Raw genomic sequence first — 23,477 nt, forward strand, 5'->3', positions numbered from 1 at the left:
CACCTGCCTATTATTATTTTTTGGTTCTTATAATGTAGGCCAGTTAATTAACCCAGTCAATTGTTTAGGGAATAACGCATATGGGACAACTCTGATGTAAAGATATCAGGTCACTTTGGAAAAAGAAGAGGCACTATGACTTCAAACCGTGGTTTCTTTAGCGAGGTTTACCTACAAAAGGGTGTCATTCTTCTAGTTAGGTTGAGCTAGATTTCATTTGCGGTCCTGTATATAGCTGGCAATATAATAGTTCATTGGACGCTACAGAAAGACTCGCTAGGATTTTTCCAGCCAATGTTTTCTGTTGTTTGGACAGAAAAACATGTACTAGAAATATAGCTTAATAAAATTTCCATGTGTAAAATTAGAAGACATCAAAGTAAAAGTTTTATTTGAATGAATGTTTAGTGCCCATAATGACCTTTTTCTCCTCTTCAGGAAGCAAGGGCACTAGGTCTAATCCAGGGGTGGACAAAATGCGGCCCATGGGCTGAATGCGACCTGCCAGGCCATTCTATCCAGCCCTCAATGGCTTGCCAAAACTCAGTAAGCGGCCCTCTGCCCAAAATAATCACCACTTCTCTAGTGGCACAGTCTTATCTGGCAGCATTTCTGAACCTGAGAATTAACTATTAGAACTAAGAAAGAATGTAAAAGATCTCTCCTAAAAGTACCTATCTGGGTGGCATAAAAGCTTTCCATATGCAGAAGCTGACAACTTAAAACCTTGTTGCTTCCACATCAGGCAGAGGTTTATGAGGTTTAAAGATCAGGGAAATGTTTAAATTTCTAGCAGCAATTCATATCTTAAAATTGAAGATACTGTTATGGACTTGATTCTATTCCCAGTGAAGACGGTGATATTTGTTGTTGCTCTAATGTATGTAAGAGATTACCCAACCAGAGTTTTGTTCTCTTTAAACTAAATTTGCATCCAGGAGATGGAAACTCAAGACTGCCCTGTGTTGGCCTTGATAAGAGATCCAGATGCTGAGATTTTAAAAATTCCACTGCTTGACGACCTCTGGAGACAGAACGGAGATTCATTTTTAGAGCCAAAGTTGCTGAGCCTAGTATTTGATGGAGTGCTTTCAGTAAGTCATTCACAGTTTCCATGCTCATTTATTTTTCCCCCACTCGATTCCATGTCGATGCTGATGTTTGTTTTGGATCTAGCTGTTTCTGGACTTCTTCTCTTTCTTAAGCCTTTGTCTTCTCTCTCAGTCATTCATCTCTCTTTCTCTGAACTTGGAATCAAGCCTAATATTGTTCATTGCTACAGGACCAGTGTGGAGTTTCCCTCAGCTGTCCCTTGTTCTGGCTTCACATCCATCACTGAGACAGGTTTCCTATGTCATTTGCTGAGCTCTTGCCGAGTTCCCCAGGTGAATTACATGTGGTCTTTCCTAACAAACTTATTGGCCTGATCCCAGTAAAGCCTCCAATTCCATGTACTGGTGTGGGGGAACAAGAGACAGAAAAGGAAAGATTTCACATAGGCTCGGGAGTCTTTGCTAGCAAATGCTGGTGCCAGAACAAGGCCAGGAGTGGATCGAGCCAATGAGTTTGTTAGAAGGAAAGTCAGCTGGGCTTCACACAGGTGTAGCAGACACCCTCTGTGTGGCACATCTGTCTTGGTATCTGAACAGGCCACTGTTTGGGTACTGCTCTCAAAACTATTGGAGATAAGTTGTGACTGTGCAATAGGAAAGCTATTGAGGTTGTCACACAGTAGTTCTCTCTCAGGTGTGCTCACTTGTGGCTATCAGTTTTGTGGGATTTTTTTTTAAAGGCTAGATACACCACTGACCAAAGGAGTCAGCAGATCCTATGTGATCCTGGCTGAATTACACGAACCAGACCTCAAATTATATGAAATCGTCTTTTATCACCACTGCTGTGAGACAGTCTTTTCTTACATCTCTGGGGAAGTATTCATCCTGGAAAAGGGCTGTTATGTGTGTGCTTTAAACAGGGTTCAGAAAACCCAGTCCACATCACATGGTTCCTGTAAAGTGAATCATCCTAGCAGTGGGCTGGATACTGATCCAGCAACGAAGCTTGTCAGTAGAGCAGACAGTCAATGCCCACTTATTTATATTTGGTTAGCAGTGCCAGCAGTTGCTGTTTATGTAGGTAAAGCCAATATAAATAGCAGCATTAAGTCTAAATGTCAAGACAGACAGTCCCAGCTACAGACACAGTGAGAAGAGAGGGGTGCTAATTAACTCTGGTTTGCAGCCCAGCTTCAAGGTTTCATTTATGACCTTGAGATAGAAACCATTAGTCTAATGCTCTTCCTCCTACCCTACACTTTTAGTTGGTCCCTTGGAGCTCCCCACATCACCTGCATTCACTTGTACCCCCAGGACAGGCCAATGCCCCTTTCCCCCTACAATGCTGCCCTAGTGCCCCTCCAGAGACTGCTCCCTCCTCCTCCAGGCTGTCAACTTTTAACTAGCTAGGGGTCAAGACAAGCACTGAAAACAGAGTCTCCTACACTCTATGCTGGCACCACAGCATCTCTTGAAGCCAGGAAGAATAACTGCAAGTGGAAACTGAGCTTTGCAAATGTGATCTTAGTGGGGTTGCAGGAAAACATGATGACATGGCTTCCAAATGCATGAGGGTTGTGTCCGGTGCCTGACACCTAACATCTCTGGCTCCCAAGCAGGCATAAAGATCCTCATTTGCAGATACATTTGTAGGTTTGGGACATGAACATACAGGATTTGAAAAAACAGTTCAGCCCTGGATGTATTTGTACGACATTTTACAAGAATTGCCAAAGAGATTATGGCAAAGAGATAGAAAATGATCATGATGGACAGAGTTAAAAGTCAGGGAAGTCCAACCTCTTGCTCATCTTTGTCTAAACCATGCCATTCAAAACACAACCAACATTAAGTTTGTCTAAGCCAAAAATCAGAAAGTGCTGATGACACAGAGTTAAGAGAGACAGGTACGAGCATGCAGAGGGAGGACACCTAAGACAAGTGTGCATGTTCAAACACGTGCCACACACATGGCCAGTGTGTTATGGAGAAGGGTGTTCAATTTGACAGAGCACGCATGCCCAGCCATGTACTAAGCAAGTAGCCGTTACGTAACCTGCCTAGAACAGTCCAAAAAAGGGATCATATGACTGACTACTTGAGAAGTACTTAAGTCAACACAGTTTCCGCCCAGACAGAGACCAGCTCAGAGATACCTTGGGTTAGTTCACAGGCCAGCCACCTGTGAACACTGTCTCTCCGCCACCGGTGTTTCCCGGCGTACCCCGTCCTTGCATGCTCATGACCAGTCGACTTGTTTTCATCAGCTGTCATTTCGCTCCGTTTTACTTTACTTGCTTTGTTAGTTCAGTTCGTAGTTTTCAACTTAGGGTTCGGTCGTTCTAAGTAACTAAGAGTGTACATCTGAAACCTAAGCTCCCTAGAAGCGTAAGTAATAAAGCTACATTGAAACCATTACACATCAGTGCCGTCTCTGCCCCGTTAGCCCGCCTGTTCGTCTGAGCTTGTCATCTAGCACCAGCGCTCAGCTCCAGATGGCTGACCACCACAAAGTTTACAAAACCCTTTCTTTTCTGACGTTATTTGGGGAGCCTGTTAAACTGAATGGACCAAAGCAAGGCTTTACCATTGCCTGAACGAGCTCCTTGTTGCATATTGAAAGGGATTTTTCATGGGTGTTTGGTGGCTGAGAATTTGAAGACGGTCAGCAGTGCCAGTGGTTAGTATGAGCATACTGAAGCTTTAAAGCATTTCTGACTTCTGGAGGGGAAAAAATATCTAGAATTTGAGCTTTGTCAGAGAAACTTCTTTCAATTCCCCTGCAGCATATTGTCCAGTCCATCGTAGACGTGGCACAGTGATGTCCTACATATCAGTTAGCCTCCCCCTTCAGGAAACCTGACAGAGACTGAGGATGGTGTGGACTTCCCCACGTGATTAGTGAGCAATTGTGTATCTGAAAAAAGGGAGTTCTGAGAAAAGCAGAGGCATCATAGTTTTAAAAAGCCCGATCATTTCCACCAGGTAAGAAAATATGAGTAAAAGCAACCAGGAGTGGTTGAGAGGCTGTACTGAAGAGGTAACATGAGTAAGCAGGAGTGTTTTTGTAAGAGTTAAGCTTTGATCAAACATAACAAAAACTCAGATCTAATTTCAGAATTATTGTTTAAGCTCATGTAGGTCACACATGAATGCGTGGGTTTGATGGTTCAAAATCCGGTTAATTCTGTTCTGTACAGGGTCTCATACTACCGTCCTCACTGCAGGAACAGGCACTTTCCACTGGCGTACTAAGCAGTGGGACGAACTCATCATCATGTGTTGCTCACTCAACTTCTCCCTATGAAAGGTGAGCTGCGTGTGCAATGTGGTATATTTCTTGGTTAATGTGTGCCTGTGTGTGTGTGTGTGTGTGTGTGTGCGCGCACGCACCTAGGAATTTATTACATTATTGTTATAGTTGTTATAACAGGCTGCCTTGTGTTTGTTAGGTTGACAAAGTTCACCTTACCCTTGGTGTGAAAAGTGATGAGGTTGGTAATCCCCCTTAGTTCCTATGTGGGTTGGTTCCCCAGTCTGAGATCTGACCCAGAGAAACTGCTGCATAGAGAAGGAGTTACCTGATGGTGGAAAGTGTCAGCGTATCAGGGGATCAGAACTGCAGACCCTGTCTTCGACCCTAAGCTTCAGTAAATCTTTTGGAAACAGTGTACCTAGGAGACCCTTGAAGATAAAAACTTTAACTGAACAGCCTATGGGATTTAAAGGAGCCTAGTCTGGTATAACTTACATACCAAGAAGTGTAGCAGAAAAAATTACCTTCCAAGAAGAGGTCTGGAGGAGCACATTGTAGTTGGAGTCCACACCCTACTTAGGTAATCTCTTCTTGGCCTGTAAATTATACCATCCGAGACTCCTTCAACAATTTTAACATACTGACCTATACCGTGGACCACCCTCAATATCACACCACCTGAATTTAGATAAAGAGGAAAGGCATTGTTCATCAAGGCCATTAAGATCACAAGGGTTTAAGAGAAGTCTTTTTTAAATTTGGAAGACAACAATGAAGAATAGGGAGCTTTGTCCCCTACTAGAAGGAGTTCAAGTGAAGGTCCACCAAGGAACTGGAGGACTACAGCTGCCTGACTTCTCAGTCTGAAGGGCTGGCAGTCTCTATACAAACCTTGGCTAAGTTAAATCTCTATGGGAAATCTCCAACCATTGTGCCAGTGCCACCAGTGAGTGCAGTTGCTCAAGCAACAATATGAGTGGGAGCTCATGAAGGACTTATGGCACTGACATTTTTTACCATTTGTATTGCGCAGAACTGCTCCAGACAGGCAGAGGAAGGTTAAAATGTCTGTCTACACTACCTTCCCCAATATTGCTGCTTTGGCCCACAAGTAAATGTCACATTATACTGGCTGATGATCACTGGGATGTGTGTGTGTGGGTGGGTGTGAGTTTAGTAAGGGGTTTGAGGGCTAGTGTTAAAACTTAAGTGAAATCTAATGTGTGTCCACTAGTTAGATAAATTATACTGTAGAACTATAGTAGGGATGAACCTATATATACTGGAGGACAAAACTACGGCTTACGCATAAGAGGTATTTTGATGGGTGAAAAGAAATGCAGCATCCTAAACATCTCTCCCAAACACAGCCTCTTATGTCCCTAGTTAATAAGCAACTCCTTAAATCAAGTAAATAAATTCAACAGCAAGCTACCTAAGCATGTGCTTTGCTGATTGTATTAACGCTGCACCAATATCAGCACAGCAGGGACTAACTTTCTATCAGCTTATCTGCACACCAAAGTCAGAACCCTTTAACCTAAACTGGTTTAAAAATCGGCGTGGTTAAAATTGGTGCAGTTTTGTCAGTAGGCACTGTTAGGTTTGCTCTACATGGAGCTTTGTACCAATTTAACTAGTTTGATTATGGATGTGATTTTCTACCAGAAAAGTTGTCACAGTACAACGCTTTGTGCGAAATCAGTGATACTTGAATAAAAGTGCTTATATACCAGTATTCCTCTTTCCCTTACAGAAACGTTACACTGGCCTAAGTATCCTTATACTGGCATACCTGCATCCATACTAAGAGATTGTACTGTTTTACCTGGTCGAGTTAAAAGACTAATTATTATGATTATTTTGCAGAAAAGTCCATCTGTTGGTTCAACCTTGCTTATATCAGTTTGAATAAAGTGATACAAGTAAGGTTTAAATTGATAGAGTTTTGTCCATACAGAAAGTTGCACAAGCTAAACTCTAAAGGGGTATCAAATCACACCACTGTATCCACCAGGCCAAGGTTTGATCTTTGTAGGTGGTGAATTCCTGGACCCTGGGGTGGATCATTAGGGTCGGATTCTTGGTTGCTCCAAGGTCCTGGTTAGGAGTATGGATGTGAGATCCCACATCCCAAGTAGTGTCCTTGAAAGGCTTGTGCTTGATGAAGACTCGAAGGCGGCTTACATGCAAAACAAACTTTCCTGTGCTGTGGTGTAAAACAAAGTGCTAGTGATCCTAATCCCCTACGTGACTACACCAAACAAACAGGCTGATGGTGCAGCCGGCCACATCCCACAGTGTGCAAGGATCTGCTAGGCTGCACGGAAAACTGACTGGGGAATTTCTGGTATTTCTGAAGTGTTTTAAAATACTCCTATTATCCAATAGCAAACAGGGGCCAGCAGAGGTGGCTGCTTGTCCTGGAGATCCTGCTTTGGGTAACATGGTCTGAATTTTGTTAAGAAACATCAGGTCTGGCAAGACCATCCATCTCAATCAGATTGCAAAACCTTTGGGGTCATGACTTTATGAACTTCAAAGCATCAAGCATGTTTCAGGAGCTACACAACAAAGAAAAAATAAGACTATAAACAAGGAGGCCTGGAGCTATCCACACCATGGTACCCAGGATTTCAGACTCACAGTTGTCGTCTCAGGACAAGGTCCCAGGTGTTAGCATCAAGTAACATGGCTGACTGGATACCTTGGTTGTGAATAAGGTAGCTGGGACACTGGGACTCATCATTGCCATCCCAGGAGGTGACAGTATATGGTGCACAGTGGCAGAAAAGCTAACAGACCTACTCTCGGAAACAAAAGTGAGTGTGGTTCTAGTAGCAATGTTTAGAAATGAAATAATACTGCGCTAGTGTCAATGATAAAAACCTTAAGGATGCTAGAAACGGAGAGAACCATCTCATTCGTTCAAAAGGTGGTGCTCCTATGGGTAGTGAGGATTACTTGAAAGGTTCTCCATATGTGAGCAAGCAGGCATGGCTTGGCTACTTATTATCCACCACGTACTACATGCTTATATACAAATGTGTATATACCCACTGGCACATGCCACGATCCTTGACTTGTTTTTAATTTTTTTTTAAAGAAAATTTTTCGTGGTCCAAGTCAAATCAGGCAAACCAATTCCGAATCTGTGGGTCATTCAGGAACTACATGTGGCCCTCATGGTGGCAAACAGCTTCCGCCCCTGCCTGGGGCTTCAGATGCTTCCCAATCACTTGATGGGCATCCTGCATGCAGGCTCAAGCCCGGAGGCTGGGGGTTCGGATGCCCCCTAAGTATCACTCAGCAGTACGGACACAGGAGTAAGTTGGGGAGGAATCTCCCATTTCCACAAAGAGGGCATAAAGCCAAGATCGTCCCACTGGAAGAGAAAGTGGGAGGTTAATTATATATAACCCCTGCCAAGAAAGTGGTTTCCCCTGCAACTAGGTAAACCGCCGTAATGGTCATGGCGCTTTCTCTCCCATGATCTTTGATGATGATAATGACAACCACCAGAACAATAGCAATTATCTTCTTTATTCGTAGAAAGTCCCCTCTCCCGACCTGGAACTGCTTGCAGTTTCTGGTGAGAGTGTATCCCTGTTGGTAAGCTGAAGGCAACTCTATCTGCCTCAAGATCTCCCAGATCTAAAGGGTACGCTTCATTTCAAAGGTCTTCCTAACCCTGTCAGGCTGTAATTAGTGTTTTGAGTTCTGGAGTCAATCTGCTTGACAAGTGAGCTTCTCCAGTGACAAACCTCTGAACTGCAGGTTTGAGAGAGAATGGAAAACAAGGAATGTATTATATTTGGTCATGTGTCTCTGTAGTCCCTCATGGTGGCCAGCCTTTGATGGTTGATGGAGCGCTATATACCACTACAAAGCACAGAGTGTGCTTTGTATTTTAAATAAAAATTTCAAGTTGTTTGTTCACAACCAGTTGAATTTTCACAAGTCTGGAAAACATTAAAAAGCTGTGTTGTGGGGTTAAGAGTCCTCCATCCAGAAGTCTCTGTCTCTGACACTCAGCCGTCTAACAAAACTCGCCTTATCTTAACTCAGACAAGCTACAAAACAGCATTAAATTACAGGGTAAACTTCCTTATGTTGCTAATCATCTTCCCATATCTACATATTGCAGGGAACCCCCGATTCACAGATCTCATTTATCCTGGATAGAAGGGGATGCAAAGTTATCCCTTCTTTGTTCAGAGGCTATACAGCTTTGGTGTTAGTTTGAATGATTTTCGTAGCCACTAAAATCAGGACACTTTTCTGCAATACAGTCTTCATAGCTCCTCTGGTGTTTGTCATGCCCCAGTGGATGGTAAAGCTTTCTGCAGTCCCTTGCACTTATTATATTTTTTTACTCGGATCCACAACTAAACGTAGTAATTACATATTTGCAACTAATGGTGGTGCAGCTCTGCAACGCCTAATTTAGCCATCTCATTCTGAAAATAACCTTGCGTGTCTTTCCCAGGGAAAGACTATCCCATTCTCAACACCCTCTCTCCCCCACTGTTCAGAAATTCAGCCTTTTCTGTTTTCCAAGGGCTGCACAAATACTGACTAATAAAATCTCCCAATTCCCACTGTGCGTCAGATGGATAATGCAAAGGATGGAACCGATCCAAAATCCATTAATCTGAGATCCTCTAAATTTACTGGAAGCTCAAATTCAAATAGGATTTTAATTGTCTCTTCAGCCCTTGCCACTTAAGGGTAAGTGCTATTAAAGATGAATCTAACCCCAAATCCTGGGTCTGATTACCTCTGGAGTTTGACTCTGGATCCAAATTAAAACTTTAGGCTCCTCTTTTCATTTTTATCTCTACTTAAGACATAGGCAAGAAGAGAAAGTTGAAGGTAATTGTTTGATGACATGTCATAAAAAAATGGGAGAGTTTAGAATAGTACTCAGGGAATTTTTCTTCCCCATAGGGAAAACCCAGGTATTAATGGGAGCAGACCCATTAAAGGAGGAAAGGTTTCTCATGGCTAGGATGAAATATCTGGTCACAGTCCAGAACAACCAGTAGCCCCCTGCTGATATCACTCTCTTGAGATGTGGGAGATGCAGTTTCAAGAATTTACTCCGAAGAATTGTTTTGTGCACAAAACAAAATGGGTTCAACAGCGATCAGCAGTGCCGTGCTCCACAATAGCAAATAGCTGTGGCATTAAGAGACTCACCTGGGATACGAAAGATTGATATTCAAGCCCCTAGTCTGAATAAACTGAGCAAAGTCTTTAAGGTGGGTTTTCCATAGCCCAAGTCTGTGCCTGTACACTCTGACATCGGCTGTTCTGTGGGTCAGTCTCTTCCTCTGGGCTTGGGGTTCATTTCACCTAGCTCTACCATGCACCCTGTGTACCCCGGTCCCACACTCTGATCAGACCTTAATTCAGAAAGCTACGATTAAACTGATGTGGCATCCCAACACCGAGTGCTCAGTTTGCCAGCTAACACTTCTTTATGATGCTGTAATAGGAGATATTATTCAATAGTATCAGAAAATAATGTATGTGATTGAAATTCAACAACAGAAGCAATCCTATAATTCCTATAACACACAGTACCAACATGTGCAACTTCACTGCATGCTGCTTATAATAAATCAATCCAGAGGCCAGATTGGTGGCCCTTTGGTAAACCAATATTAGGTGAAAGAAAGATCCTCATTGAGAGCTCACAACTGAAACATTACCAAAGTACGGTAAAATAAGTAAATTCATCTCAATGGCAACAATCCTTTTCAGGCTGATTTTGGTGGGCCCTTAGAAATCCTTGCAGTCCATACAAAAATATGTGATTTCCATTTTCCCTGTCTTCCCTTCAAAAAATTTGAACAGTTTAGTGACTGCTGTAGGAAAAATGAGTTTTTAAAGGTATTAAATCAAGACATGTTGCACAAAAGGTGACTCTTTTAGGAACTAAAATTAACAAGAAAAGAATAATTTTCAAAATATGCAAATCCCTTTCTTTTTTTTTAAAGGAAAATATTGTAGGCTAATCAAGTTTACCATTTGCTGGCATGGATCCTGGTATATTTGGGCCAGGTGCAAAGCGTTTCTTTGGAGCACTCTGCTGTTGTGAAACATACATTTTGTAATGCAAGGACACACTGAGGCAAATTAAGATGGTCAGATTCACCCAAAGAACCTTGTCTGCTTATGTCCTTAGACCAACCTGGCTACAACCTACACCCCTGAGGCAAATATGGAAACATCAAATTGGGAACTGGTTGAACAAAAGGGGTTTGGGGAAGTCTGCACTTGAAGTACAAGAATGAATCAGTGATTTGTAGTTTCTAACACGAAACCAAAATAACATTAAAACAAAGAAAATGTAGTGCTTTCATCACCTAGAGTACTTTCACGCTATGACTCTCATCAAACCAGTTCTCCAGGGACAAAATTCTATGCGTGCTGCAAAATGCAGCAGTAACGCAAATGAAGTTACAAGAGGTCAGGAAATGCACAACCCCCTACATAGCACCCTGTAACTAATAACACAAGTCCCTATATAGCACCAGATCTTCAGCCTCTGCCAATGGCTTTGACAATCTAATGGTGCAAAACCTTAATGAGGTCTTTGCCAGTGGAGGATTTCCCCCCACCCCTCTTTTGTTAGCTCTATACCACTGGAAGACTGACCATCAGAGCTGCTTTGACACCTCTCCCCTCCAGCTCTTTCCGTACATAGCCAGACAACATCATTGCTTCCTGTGACTTGAGCACAAGTATCAGGCCATTTCACAGGTCCTGTTCCTTAAAGCTCCTGTTTCTGGTGTCTAGTGATTTTGGTACTTTCAGTTCTCATAATGAAAGGAAGGTTCTGGCATGTATGGATGCAGTAAAACACTTGAAAATGCAAACTTAAGGATGAAACAGAAGGGGCAGGGAAGGGGGGAGAGAACTTGAGGAATAACTCTTCTTTTAAACCCTGGCGACATTTCAAGACAATGATTTTTGAATGCACCAGGGTTGGCCAAGCTAGTCTGGTGCATGTGGAGTACAGCTATTTAGCAAGACTTGCTTCACAATGCCCAAGGGCTTAGCATGGAGGCAGTGTGGACTTATGGATCCAGATACTCCCAGGCAGGGGTCCTATCTGTGGATCTAGTCTATTCTGCCATGGTTCTTATACTGTCCTCATCCCAAGAACTATTAAAGTCAGATCTTCAAGACCCCCTAACTCCCTAAACAGCTTTGAGGACAAAGGCTTGAGTTCCTTCTGGTACTGCATTAAATAATACATCACATGCAGTTCATTTTGTCTCTTGCCTCCGGGGGAGAAGTGTGTGTACAGTTAGAGTGCTTTGCTTGGCATGCTTTTTATTGTTAGAAATGTGCACACTGCTCAGTCTGTATATTAGAGGAGGTCAGAACTGGGGCCCAAGTAGATAAGACGGACAAAGTGTGGGTGGAGAAAAGGAATGCAATATATGCACAAACTAATGATGGTGACACTTGGCCACCATCATTTGTTCCATTATTTTGTTTTTTGATAGGATATGGTGTAGGAATGGATTTTTAAAAATTATTATACAAGCTTTAAATGGATCTGATCCAACACATATTTTACGGGATATATGGAAGATTGGGATGGACAGGAAGAAAGGGTTAGTTTTTGGCAAAAATAAAGGAAAGGCCAGAGAGATAAGAAAAAAAGGACACAATCATATTATTCCTGGCAAATTGCAAATTGTCACTTACAGCTATGAACCCTTCCCACCTGTGATTTCAAGTTACATATCGAGTCCGCTACCCCACGGATGCTACATGGAGACGCTCGGGAAAATTAGGACAACTTGACCAGCAGGTGGCAGTTAGAAAGTGTGTCCCTTCTATGCAGATGAACATCTTTAGGAGAAAAGTAGCCTCAATTCCCTGCAGCAAAGGTTGATTCATGGCTTGTCTACATTAGGTGGCTGATGCTATAGTTATGCCACATAGCTATGGAAGCAGAGCCCCCTGGCGGGGACATGGCAGACACTAGCACAATTTCTCTGCTCAGCTTCACCACCTGAAACCGTGACAAAAGACTTACGTCAGCATAACTGCATCCATACCAGTGGTTTTGCACCAGAGCTATGACAGCCAGAAAGCGTGACCACCCTTTCACACCCTTTTATGACTGCAGAACTGGAGTGCAGACCAGACCTAAGCTACAGAGTACTAAGGCCACTTTATTTCTGAATGAGGGCATTCACTTAGGTTCAACACTCATTAAATTAAACACATCTGACTTTGTTTTCCTAAGGCCTCAGTGCCTGGCATCCTGCACTTCTAGCCTTCTTGGTTGCTGAGATTCTTGAAAATGTAAACCCAGAAAGCTACAACCCCAGGAGACAACTAACCCCAAAGTGTTTCAAAAAAAAAAAAAAAAGTAATCATTAATCATTTTAAACCATCCTCCCATTTGGTGGGAGTTTGTGTCTTGATTCTTGACTGTTTGAGGCTGGCAGTAAGGATAGCAAAGAACGACCCTAAATAGATTTAAAGTGGCATCACATTGAATTTTAGCAAAGTTATGTTTAACAAGTAAAAATGAATCGTGTCGCTTTCAGTTAGTTGGAAACAATCCAGCTTCTGCTTTATCCCCCCCTCCACACACACTTTACCAATTTCAACTGGAAAACAAGAACAAGACAAACTGGTGTCTCCAGCCAAGAATCCACTGCCCTGAGGCTCTTTGGAAATCTACCATGGAGCAGCACTCGCTCTCACTGTTAAAAGAAACAAACTACATGCATGAATTTGATGTCCTCTAAAAAAAAGGAAGATATGTAAAACCAGACTTCTGGATGCTATCTGGGCAAAGCAATCCAGTGAATTAAGACAGGGCTCCTTATAAAGGAGTTACTGGGTATGCCAACTGAATGATGTGTCGGTTTATTTCTATTACTGTTTTTTAAACATCTCTTCTAACACAGTAAATTTACACAGCACTTTATAAACACATTTTCTGCTAAGGAGATCTAATAGTTATGTTGTATTACTGCGGGATTAGGCAAAAGAACAAAGAACCTGGGGAGGAATAAAAATATGTGCAGTAGTAAAAAATACTGCATCGGGGAAAAAGAAAACAGGTCTCTAGGTCTGGAAAGATTTTTCCAAGTAAAATCCATCAGTAGGGAAAAAAGAAAAAAAAGAAATCCCACTGAACAGAGGTGGTGCTAGGATTTATTTGTTAATGACTTAAAATCAATTTGAAAATGCAAACTTCTCCACAGAGCTCATGATCACATTTAATATGAAAGTTGCTGTTAAGCCAGTGATACTGTCAGGCATGATTCAAATTCAGAATCACAACCGCAGGAACAAAATTGATTGGCTAAAGTAGCAATGTTGTGCTCTTATCTATTTGTATTTAATAATGCATCTCAAATTGCTTCAGACTCTTTCTCTTAACCCCCCCCCCCAATCAAACAAACAAAACAACAAACTAGTATGGCACCGGTTTTTCAGGGACAGTTTAACTTCATCTTAATGAGCTACTTCCCCCCTGTATTTCAATTTGTTAAAAAGATTTGCGACAGACCTGAGAGTGTTTTCAAAAAGTTGCATGGCTATTTCAGCATCCTTTAAAAAAACCCCAACAGACTCACAACACTGGAACTCTCCAGCTATGTACATATATATGCACATCTATATTTTGCTTTCAGTCAGTTCATCACAACCTACCAGCAGCTGAAACCAATCCATCCTGGATGTACGAATATTAAGAGGGACTCTTTGAGGTCTGTTTTAAAGACTAGGTTTTGGGAGGAAAACAAATAACAGGTCCACCTGAAAAAGGAGCTTAGTGTTCCTAGTACTCAGCATCTTTAAAGAAAAATGATGGGCACCTTAAAAATGCTGAAACTCCAGCTCAGAGAGCTTTAAAAAAAATCAGGTTTCAAACGCTTCCCCCCACCACTAGACAGTCCCCTGTGCTGCTTGCAGCCCAACACCAGAGCAGGATACTAGGAGCCAGAGAGTGCAAATGACTCATCTGGATTCATTGCCTGATGATTGTATTAAAAAAAAAAAAAAAATCTCCTGGCTAAAAACAAGAAATGAATTAAACTGTCAGAGAACTAGAGCTGTCATTATCCACCTTGTCAATGCTACAAGTGGAAGCGACTTTAAGGTTTCATGTTTGACCTTGGAAAAGAGATGTTTTTTCTTCTGGAGAGTTTCTTCCCTGATCATCAGCTTTTCCCCCTCCAAAGTGCACAAAAGAGCTGCCTGTTTGCAGAACCACGTGCAAGGATCCCCCAGACAAAAGCGCCCAGGCCAGGGAATCCCAACTACATGCTGGGAGCGGAGCGCCAAAACGACACCCCGAAACCCAGGTTCCCACGGAACGGGTCTATGTTGCAGTGTTTTACTGAGAGGGAGAGCCGTAGCTCCGACAGCTGCCTTCGTCGGGCGAGCTGATTGGCTAATGAGCCCGGCGATCAGATATGCGGAGAGTGAACGAGGCTGCCTGGCACCGGAGGGAGCAGCCGATTCCTGTTGCGCTTGGGGAGGCGGCGAGCTGCTCTCCGGGGCTCTTGTTTGCAGGCATCTGAGTTTGTGGCGGGTGAGTCTCCGGCTCGGCTTTGGGACAGATAGTGATTTGTGTTTTTTCTTGTTTTTTAAACTTTCAATATGTCATCTCTGCTTGGAGTTAGCAGCTGGCGCCCCCCCCAAGTACTGCTAGGCTCATGCACTGTTTTAAAATAATTTGAACAACGCTTTTTGGAAAAAACAAAAAATCTGCTTCTCTGGGACATCTGGTGGGGTTTTCCCTCTTTTTCTCGGTCTGGTTTAAGCGAAATCTCCCTGGGTTCAGCGTGTTTTTCTGCCAGAAAGTCTCCTCTTCCACGCTGGAAAACGCGCCCGGCGCGCTCCGCAAAGCGCAGCGGCTCCCGCTCGCGCCCCCGGCCCCGGCCGCCCGCCTGCTGACTCCCGACACCGGGGGGCTGCTCCTCTCCTCCCCTGAGCGCCGAGCTGAGCAGAGGCAACTTCGCTGGGGACGGAGTGGCGCTGCGGGCTGGGCTCCCTCTCGTCTCTCCCTCTAATCGCTGCTTGATTTTTGGCCAGAGCTTAAGCACCTCTTTGTGCGAAGAACATGTCAAGGGGCGGCGGGGGGAAGCTGCTCTTCTCTGCGGGGGGGGCAGCCTGCCGCCTCCCCGCCCGGCAGTCCTGCCGCCTGTTCGGTGGTGCTGGGCTGTGACGAGCTTGTGCTTCCTGCGCCTTGGGAGCCCCGCCTCGCCGGGCTCGCTGTTCCCTTCCTCTTCTCATGCTAGGAAACTTTGAAACCGCTGCTCCCACCCAAGAAAACTAGCAAATCCGGCTCCAAGTTTCTTTGCTACCAGCGGGAGTGCGGGACGCAGACGCGCGCCCCGCCGAAATGCCTCGAAACCAGCCCTGCGGAGGCTGGAGCCGTGTGGGCAGAGCTCTGCCCCCGGTCCGGGAGCTGCAGGCCCGGTGCAGCTGGAGCCGTGGGCAGGGTGGGGACGTCTGCTCCGCGGTTTGGGGGAAGCAAGGCGGCTCCTTTGTTTCTGCAGAACAAGCTCTCTGGCAGCGGGCTCCGCTTTTGGCTGCCCCCCCTCCAGCACTGCGTCCGAGGCGCGGTCCTTAACCTCGAGTCCTGTTGCTGCTTTCGAGGGTGGGAGCAGCAGGGTGCTGCAACAGCCCACGGGGCTTGGTGGGTGCTGTGCCACCCGCCACTGAGGCTCCTGTGGACGAATGGGTTTTCTCGCCCTCCTCCTCCTCCTCTTCTCATGGCGAACATGTCTCTCTCCCATGCCATAAGACGGCCTGTCTCCTTCAGCCGGGTGCCGCAGCTAAGCTCAATGACTGTCCCGCCTGGCGCGAGGGGAAGGATGAAACACAAATGAAGCGGGTGGAAATCGGTTGGGCCTTGCTGGGCACGTCTACAGGTTCAAAAATGCACTGCGTTTACTGCGCGCTCAGCTTAGTGCCTGTATTTACAGGTAGTATTAAACTGTATTAACAGGTGCAGTAATGGCACAGTAGTGCCAGCGCACAGCTTTTTTATGGCTAAAGCTCGGTAGATTAATTCTGTGTATTGGCATGTTGTGGCAAAAGCCATGCTAACGTGCGGTAGAGTTGGTCTACTGCGTATTTAGCATCTCATGTAGACACGTGTAGTGTGTTTGTCTTTAGATGGTCCTGGCTTGTCTGCATCCTCTTCCCGGGTGGTGGGCGCTCCCAGAGTTTGGAGGAGGAGCGGGGAACTGTGTTGCCTTTAGAGGATGGGACTTGGAAAATGCAGAGGGTAGATGGAAAGCCGAATGATCTTAGCCCACTCTGGCTGTTGCCTGCTGTTGGGCTGGATATAAAGCTCTGAGTTTCCCATGCTGTTGTCTGGGAACTAGGGAAGCGCAGCATCATCCCACTTCTTCAGAGATTTAGTTTATTGGCCTGTCTCCTCTGCCCAGTGAAAGCTCTGCTGTGCAGGGCAGCAGCGCTCCTATCAAATCTGGGCTCCTTTAGATGGGTGACTACATCTGTAGAGTCTGCCTGGCCTTGTCTTGTCTTGTCTTCACTGCAGGCCCAAGGAAGAAGCAGTCCCGGGGGGGGGGTGCACCTGAGGCTTTCTGGAGACGCTGCCTCTTCTCGTGAGGTTGGCAGACTGGGAGCTCTTGTTCACACTTCCTACACCCGAGTCTTCGCTACCTTTGCATTTTATGGTGCTGTCAAGCAGCTGTAGAAAAAGCTACCACTCTTCTCATAGGAGAAAAGCGGGGGCAGTACTTGGGAGGGGGAGCTCTCTGCTCCTTGCCTAGGCTTTTCCTTGGGGTGGGAGCATCTTTGCTTTTATTTACACCACCCTTTCACCAGGTGCTGATGAGTCCTGTTTGTGTGCAAGAGCTGTGGCCATCTGTTCTGCCTGCTTGTTGTGTGCCTGGGAAAGAAGCATGTCTCCTTAGCTGCTATTAAAAGCAGTGCCAGGTGTGCCCAGGGTTGGTTTCATGAGCAGGTTTATAGGCAACACTGGGCCCACCTTCAGTACACACAGTATTTCCCCCCCCCCCCCACCATACTTGTAGTCCGGCTATGCATTGGCATCGTTTGCTGTAAGTGGCCAAATCCATGGCAATTACCATGGGAGGGATGAGGATTTCCTCTGGGTTGTCATCTCTGGAATGTGTGGTGTCTTTCGGTTGGCAATTGAAAAGAGATGAGGAAGGGATTGCTCTAAACAAACGGGATGAATGGGAGATGCACGGAAATGAAGAAATCTGTCTGTCTTCTGTTCTTGAAGAATTAAGTGATCTGGAGGAGGGTGGGTCACACTTTGTATTGGGACTAGAGATGACTCTGCCAGGCTGGGCTCACAGATCCACATACCAGCAGACACTGAACACTTAAAGTGTGCAACTGTATAGGGAAGCTGTTGCTTCCTACTAGATCGTCAATTATTTTTAAGTAACAACAATATACTATACAATTCAGAAAAACCTTGTTTTTTTTCTAATAGTGTGTCTCTGTATACAATTAGAAAAACCTCAGCACCCATAGCTTTGTATACGGCTATGCATATTGTATGGGAATATAGTCTAGTCTGTCTGGATCCTCTTTCTAAAGAAATAGAAATAAATAGTAATAGTACAGCCTTGAGTCTAACAAAACAAATTTCTAGACGGCAGCAAAGTGATTGGTGACTAATGCTTCCCAATGGAGTAGTCTTGATGGACAACCAGAACTGACCAAACTGGACTAATAAGGATTTAAACTGAGAGCAGTAATTGGCCAAAGGTCAGAGAGAAGCATGTGGAAAGTCCTGAGTGACAGTCTACTGTACTGTACATCCTGTAGCCTGGACTCTTTATAGTATACAATAAGAATGGGCTAGGCATCTCATACATGAAAATGATCTGAGATCCACATCCTGAAGAACTTTAATACAGGGTGATTTTGTTTCAAACTTCATATTCATGTTTTTGCTGTTAGAATTTCCCTTTTCCACATTCATCAGTTTGACCGATGGGGAAAAGCTAAAGCGCTGAGAAGTAGTGGTCCTTCAGGCTTTCTGGCTATGATATCTAGTTTCTAGATCAGTGATTTCACAACCAGGATGCCACACTGGAGGACCCCATAGAATCAGAAATGTTCTGACCTGTTGTGGACAATGGTACTGATGGCAAGTCCTTGGAAGTACTTCTCTTGCCAGCATCCCTTCAGGTTACAGTACCAACATGTCAGAAACCCAGCATCTGGGTTTGCGATGCCAGGAGGAACCAAGTCATAAGTTATGTCTGTATCCCTTCCCTGGGGCTTTCAGGGTAGGCTTGTCTTGAGCATGTCCTGTCCTACTGCTTCTACTTGCATGTAATGAAGCTGCCTCGGGAGGTGTTTTGGTGTGCGGGGCTGGGGTTGACTGGGGACTTTTTGTTTTTGTTTTGGGGGTGGGGTAGTGGTGAGGGGTTGATCAATCAAATTGGACCCTAGACTTCATAAGAACAGCATGGCTTGTTTGATTTGTATATCAGCAGAGTGTGTTCAACAGCAGCCTTCCCTAGGATAAACAGTATAGATGTACCCATGGTTGGAAGATCTTCCTAGAATGTCAAATCTCTTAAGCTACAGGTTAGGTCTTTGCCTTTTGTTGGCACCAACAAAAGCCTGAAGGGCTGGAATAGACACACAGAGATACACATGTACGTTTTGTGGGGTGGGCATGATCCTGCCTAGAACCTGGAGTTGCACTGGGTGAGCTTTTGGTGTCCCTTCCAGCCATGTCTTTCTACGATTCTGTAAGGGCTTTGTACTATCTTTTATTCATGGAGTGTATTCAGGATGGTGTGCTTGGTCAGCTTTGTGAGGTCAGGCATATATGAGAAGCAGTCCGCTGCAGTTGTTTTGGCCCAATTTTATAAATGTGGGGTGGCTGCTCTTGTGAAACTGTGAGAGATGCTTGGGTATGCTGATCAGCTGTATTTGCAAGGTCACAGTGGATTCCTCAGTCTCTTAACCTGTGGGAAACCATTTTCCAAGCAACCCTTAGTGCCAGAGAGCTGTGCCCTTATGCCTCTGAACATGTCTTGCCAGGGAAAACCATGTTGTGTTTGATATTGGAAGGTACCTCTTTTTTGCTTATGAGTACAATGGCATCTCTAACTCTTGCAAAATCCCCCCGGCCTCCCCCCCCCCGGTTCATTCTCAAACACTGCACTTTCATAATCCTATTAGTGTGTAATGAGGATCTTGAAATCTGTCTGAAACTGTCATTCTCCCAATAGCATGAATCAAAGCTGTGGAGGCATCTCTGAAATATTTGAAGTCACAATTCTTTTAGAAGGCCCCACCTTCGCTGGGAGGCTAGCTGCTTCATTTGCCACTACCCCTGTATAAATGCTTGAAGGTTCTCCTGTCACTTCTTGTTGTTCCTTGTTCCCTAATGAATGGCTGTTGATCTCCTGGCTATTAAGGGAAGACTTTTTTTCTTCTGGTTTGTGGCCTATACCTGAGACTGTCTTGTTTTACTAGCTGACTCTACTGTAAGATGCATGGATTATGAAGCACTTGTAGCAACTAATTCATCATCAGTTTACTGATTCATGTGGAAGTGACTAACTTGTGTCACCTAGTTTTGAATAAATAGTGGAAACTTCTTGACACTTGCTGTGGTGTTAACGTGACTCCTACTTACAACTACTTTTACCTACATCTCTACCACTTCCCCACTCTGTCCTTCTGCTGATATCTTTCACCTATGCTACCTCCATTTCCCATCTTCCTGTGTCCCATAATTACCAAACAACTTCCATCTATTGTTGCAAATTCCTCCTTAAATCGATTTATGTTTTAATGAGAGCTTTTTCTGCAGTACCATGTGACCACAAAACCGGCAGTTACATGATCCTTCAATAGCTCTTGAACCAACAGGTAAGGATTACTACTTATTACTTGTGAGCTGTCTCCAAAACTTTCTGCTAATACAGCAAAGTAATGCTTTACAAATAAAAAAAATTATAAAAATGGTCAGGAAACTTGTCTTGCTTGTCTACATGTGTTAGAATGTTTAGTAACTCTTGTCCTTGTGTTCTTGATTCATTTAGAAAAGCTATACCAAGGGCTTATACCACTGTGTAAGACTTGAATTTACTGCATTGAGCCTAATAATTTGCTACTCTTGGAGCACTGGCAGCACCCTGCCACAAACTGCTCAAAGCTTATTAGGAATAATGGGAGTACTGTGGCAAGCAGGGGATTGCTGGTTTTTATAGTGGCCAATAAATGTGACAGTGGAGACCTGCTAAGTTTTCTGCACAACACACTGCTGTCTGACACAGCTGAGTAAGACTACAATGAATCCTCTTAAGCAAGCTGCACCCTCTCCTTTCTGTCCCTTCCCTTCCCCCTTCAGTTAGATGCTGTTTCCATCCTTATTGCTTCAAAGCAGCTAGAAGTAGCTGAGCCAAAAGGTCACAGCAACAGGGTTGAATGTCAGCCTTCCTACCCTAGTAATTTCCCAGAGAACTGGGAAGGGGCTTGATGGAATCCATTTCATCTCATCCCACTTGTAGGCCAGTTTTAACAATGCACTTGTGAAGTTGCTAGTCCGCTCTATGCTGCAACACTGTCTTCAAGTGCTCCATACCTGTTGTGTGGTTATTCCTGATCTACCAGGTCACAAAATCTGAGACACCTGTCCTGTGCAGCTCTTGTCATTATAGCTTGTCTCCAACAAGGTTAGGAACCCTCTCCTTGGGTGTGGAGGAGTCCCCCATATATCTAATCAATCTGTACTGACTGGAACTTCTTAAATGGGCTGGATTAAGTGGTGTGGAAGTGCCTTGCAGAAGCCTCTGTGGTAGTTTGAACTTCTTCCATATGAAAAAACAAATATTCCAGTCTAGCAGCTTCAAGACTTGGTTGGGCTTTGAGTACTGTCTGACTAAGTACCTCCTTTGTAGTAATGATCCAAATGGACTAAAAGAAAAAAGCATGATCTTGTGCCAGAACCTAGCCCCACCAATTGCTACAAGTGTGTGAAGAAAAGGAAATGCAGAGACTTGTGTGTGGATGACCAAGCAATATTATCTGTGCAAGACGGGTTTAAAAAAAATCCTTTTAAGTAGATGGATAAGTGAAACTAAAAACAGCTCTTTAACAGTTTAATCTTGAAATTAACGGTTTGTGCTAAAGCCAAACCTAACTAAAACTTTATTAAAGTCATAGTTAAAAATGAAAAAAGAGATGCATATGAACGTTGGAGCACTAGGTGTAAAGGAAAACTATATCCCACTTAACAGATGAAAGCAGCTGGTGATGCACATAGACTAGAATTTGTTGAAGGGCTAAACTAGTGTTGGTAGTAAGATTCTTTCTTTTAGATGTAGCAAAGATGTTTTTTCTTTGTTTCAGTCTAACGTGTTAATTGAATAAGTGGCAAATTTTTAGAAGGGGGGGAAACAAACTTTTGTTTTTCAGCTCAATCTATGAAAGAAACTAGGTGCGAATAAGATCTACAAAGTCTAAAAGCTTCACTTATGATAACCTGAAACTATTTTACTTGCCAGCCATCGATGATGATGATCTTGCTTAATAAAGCAGATTTTTAAATACAAAACTATGTTCTGAACATATACCACATTTATATAACAGTGCTTTTCACCAGGTAAAAAAACTGTGCTGATATCATGGAGATTTCTCTAGAATATTTGGGGAGTTAATTATCTAATGAAAAGCAATGTTTACATTTTTGTAAAAAGCATTGTACAGTGTTTTTTTTTTTTTGTTTTGTTGTTTTAAGTGAACTTTTAATTTCTATTTGAAAGCAGTTTGTAGACTCTTTTTATTTGTGATCATTAATAAATCATCACTTTGTAATGAAAGATTATGAATAGGGGCTATTAGTCATTTTAGATCCTTATCTGTACAGATATGACTATATGATAACCAAAAACATGCAGTATATCACATTTTTATATATGCCAACCTTTTAAAAAAAATATGAATAACAAAACAAGATGGCAGTTAAGTCGGCAAGTGGGAAACTTTGATCAGTCCATCCTGTAATGCTGTGCGTTTCCTGGGGGAGGAGAGGGGAGTCCCAAAACTGAGAGCCGGAGGCTGTTTCCTAATCTTTATTGTAAAAACTAATGTGGCGGATACAGGCACATTGCCGATAGTGAATGGGAAGGAAAGTAGTGGATAAGAGCTGGTTTATTTGGATCCGGTTCCATGCTAAACATTTAAGCAGCAGAACAGCAGTATGAACTGGATTTAAGGCATGTAAAAAGCACTTCAAGATCCATGGATAAAAGCAGCCAGAGAATGACTGGAGCAGTACTTGCTTTCAGTGCACTACTGAGAGAGGTTACTTTAGAGGTGCTATGGTGACTGCAATTTGATAACCTGCTAGTGGAAGAGTTTTGGTCTCTCTGTGGGCAACCACTTGATGTTAACTGCCTGTTTGTTTGTTTTGTTTTGTTTTTTGTTTTAAATGATGATTGGAAAATGTTGCGTGCTGGTGTATGTTTGTCTCTTTCACCTCCCCCTTCTTCTGCCCCTACCTTTTGTGGCTATTGGAGATGGAATAACCTGATGGTTTTCTCTTCTGTGGGTGCTTTGGTCATAGCCCACACTACAGCATAATCTTGTGCTTGTTGAATCGGCTGCAGAATGACATTATGCCTATGGTGAAGGAATAAGCTGGACAGTTGATTTCACAGCTTTTCTGCCTCTCTAGGCATCACTGGATAGAATTCCCAGGCCAGATCAGGGTTCAGATACTCAGGCTGTTTTTTATGACACCTGCTTGGTAAGGTCTTGCACCAGAAATGAGAGAACTCAATAAATGGGTGTAATGCATTACAGAAAGGTATTGGGTCAGCTGTGGAGTTTGCTCACTTCTGTGATGCTAAAAATGAAAACCAATAGCAACAGTTCTTGCAGAGCTGGTCTGCAAAATGTCTGTGATAACATGGGTGCAAGAATCTAATGGCTGTTTGAGAAGAGCATGTTTGTACCAGCTGTAGAGTGTGCTTCTTCTGATCCTGAGACTTCTGCAAAAATGAACCCCACTGACATGTCATACCAATACTGTATGATGCTCATCATAACCTTCTGAGTGCAGAGTGTAACATGAACTAAAGAACTCCAGAACCTGGAGCACTTAATCTCCAATGATTGACTGTTTTTTTTTT

General features: G+C 43.7%; 2 protein-coding genes across 2 annotated transcripts in view; one reads left to right on the top strand and one right to left on the bottom strand.

Moving 5' to 3' along the window:
* Nucleotides 1–23,477, bottom strand: part of MCF2L2 (MCF.2 cell line derived transforming sequence-like 2) — a 268,026-nt gene that overhangs the window by 80,592 nt on the left and 163,957 nt on the right.
* Nucleotides 14,771–23,477, top strand: part of B3GNT5 (UDP-GlcNAc:betaGal beta-1,3-N-acetylglucosaminyltransferase 5) — a 22,076-nt gene continuing 13,369 nt past the window's right edge. The window contains exon 1 of the mRNA XM_019532787.1: nucleotides 14,771–14,893. The gene's annotated coding sequence lies outside the window, so the exon portion shown is untranslated. The remainder of the gene's footprint in view (nucleotides 14,894–23,477) is intronic.

This window comes from Crocodylus porosus, unplaced genomic scaffold, assembly GCF_001723895.1.
Source record: "Crocodylus porosus isolate Cpor-Errol unplaced genomic scaffold, CroPor_comp1, whole genome shotgun sequence".
Lineage (NCBI taxonomy): Eukaryota > Metazoa > Chordata > Crocodylia > Crocodylidae > Crocodylus > Crocodylus porosus.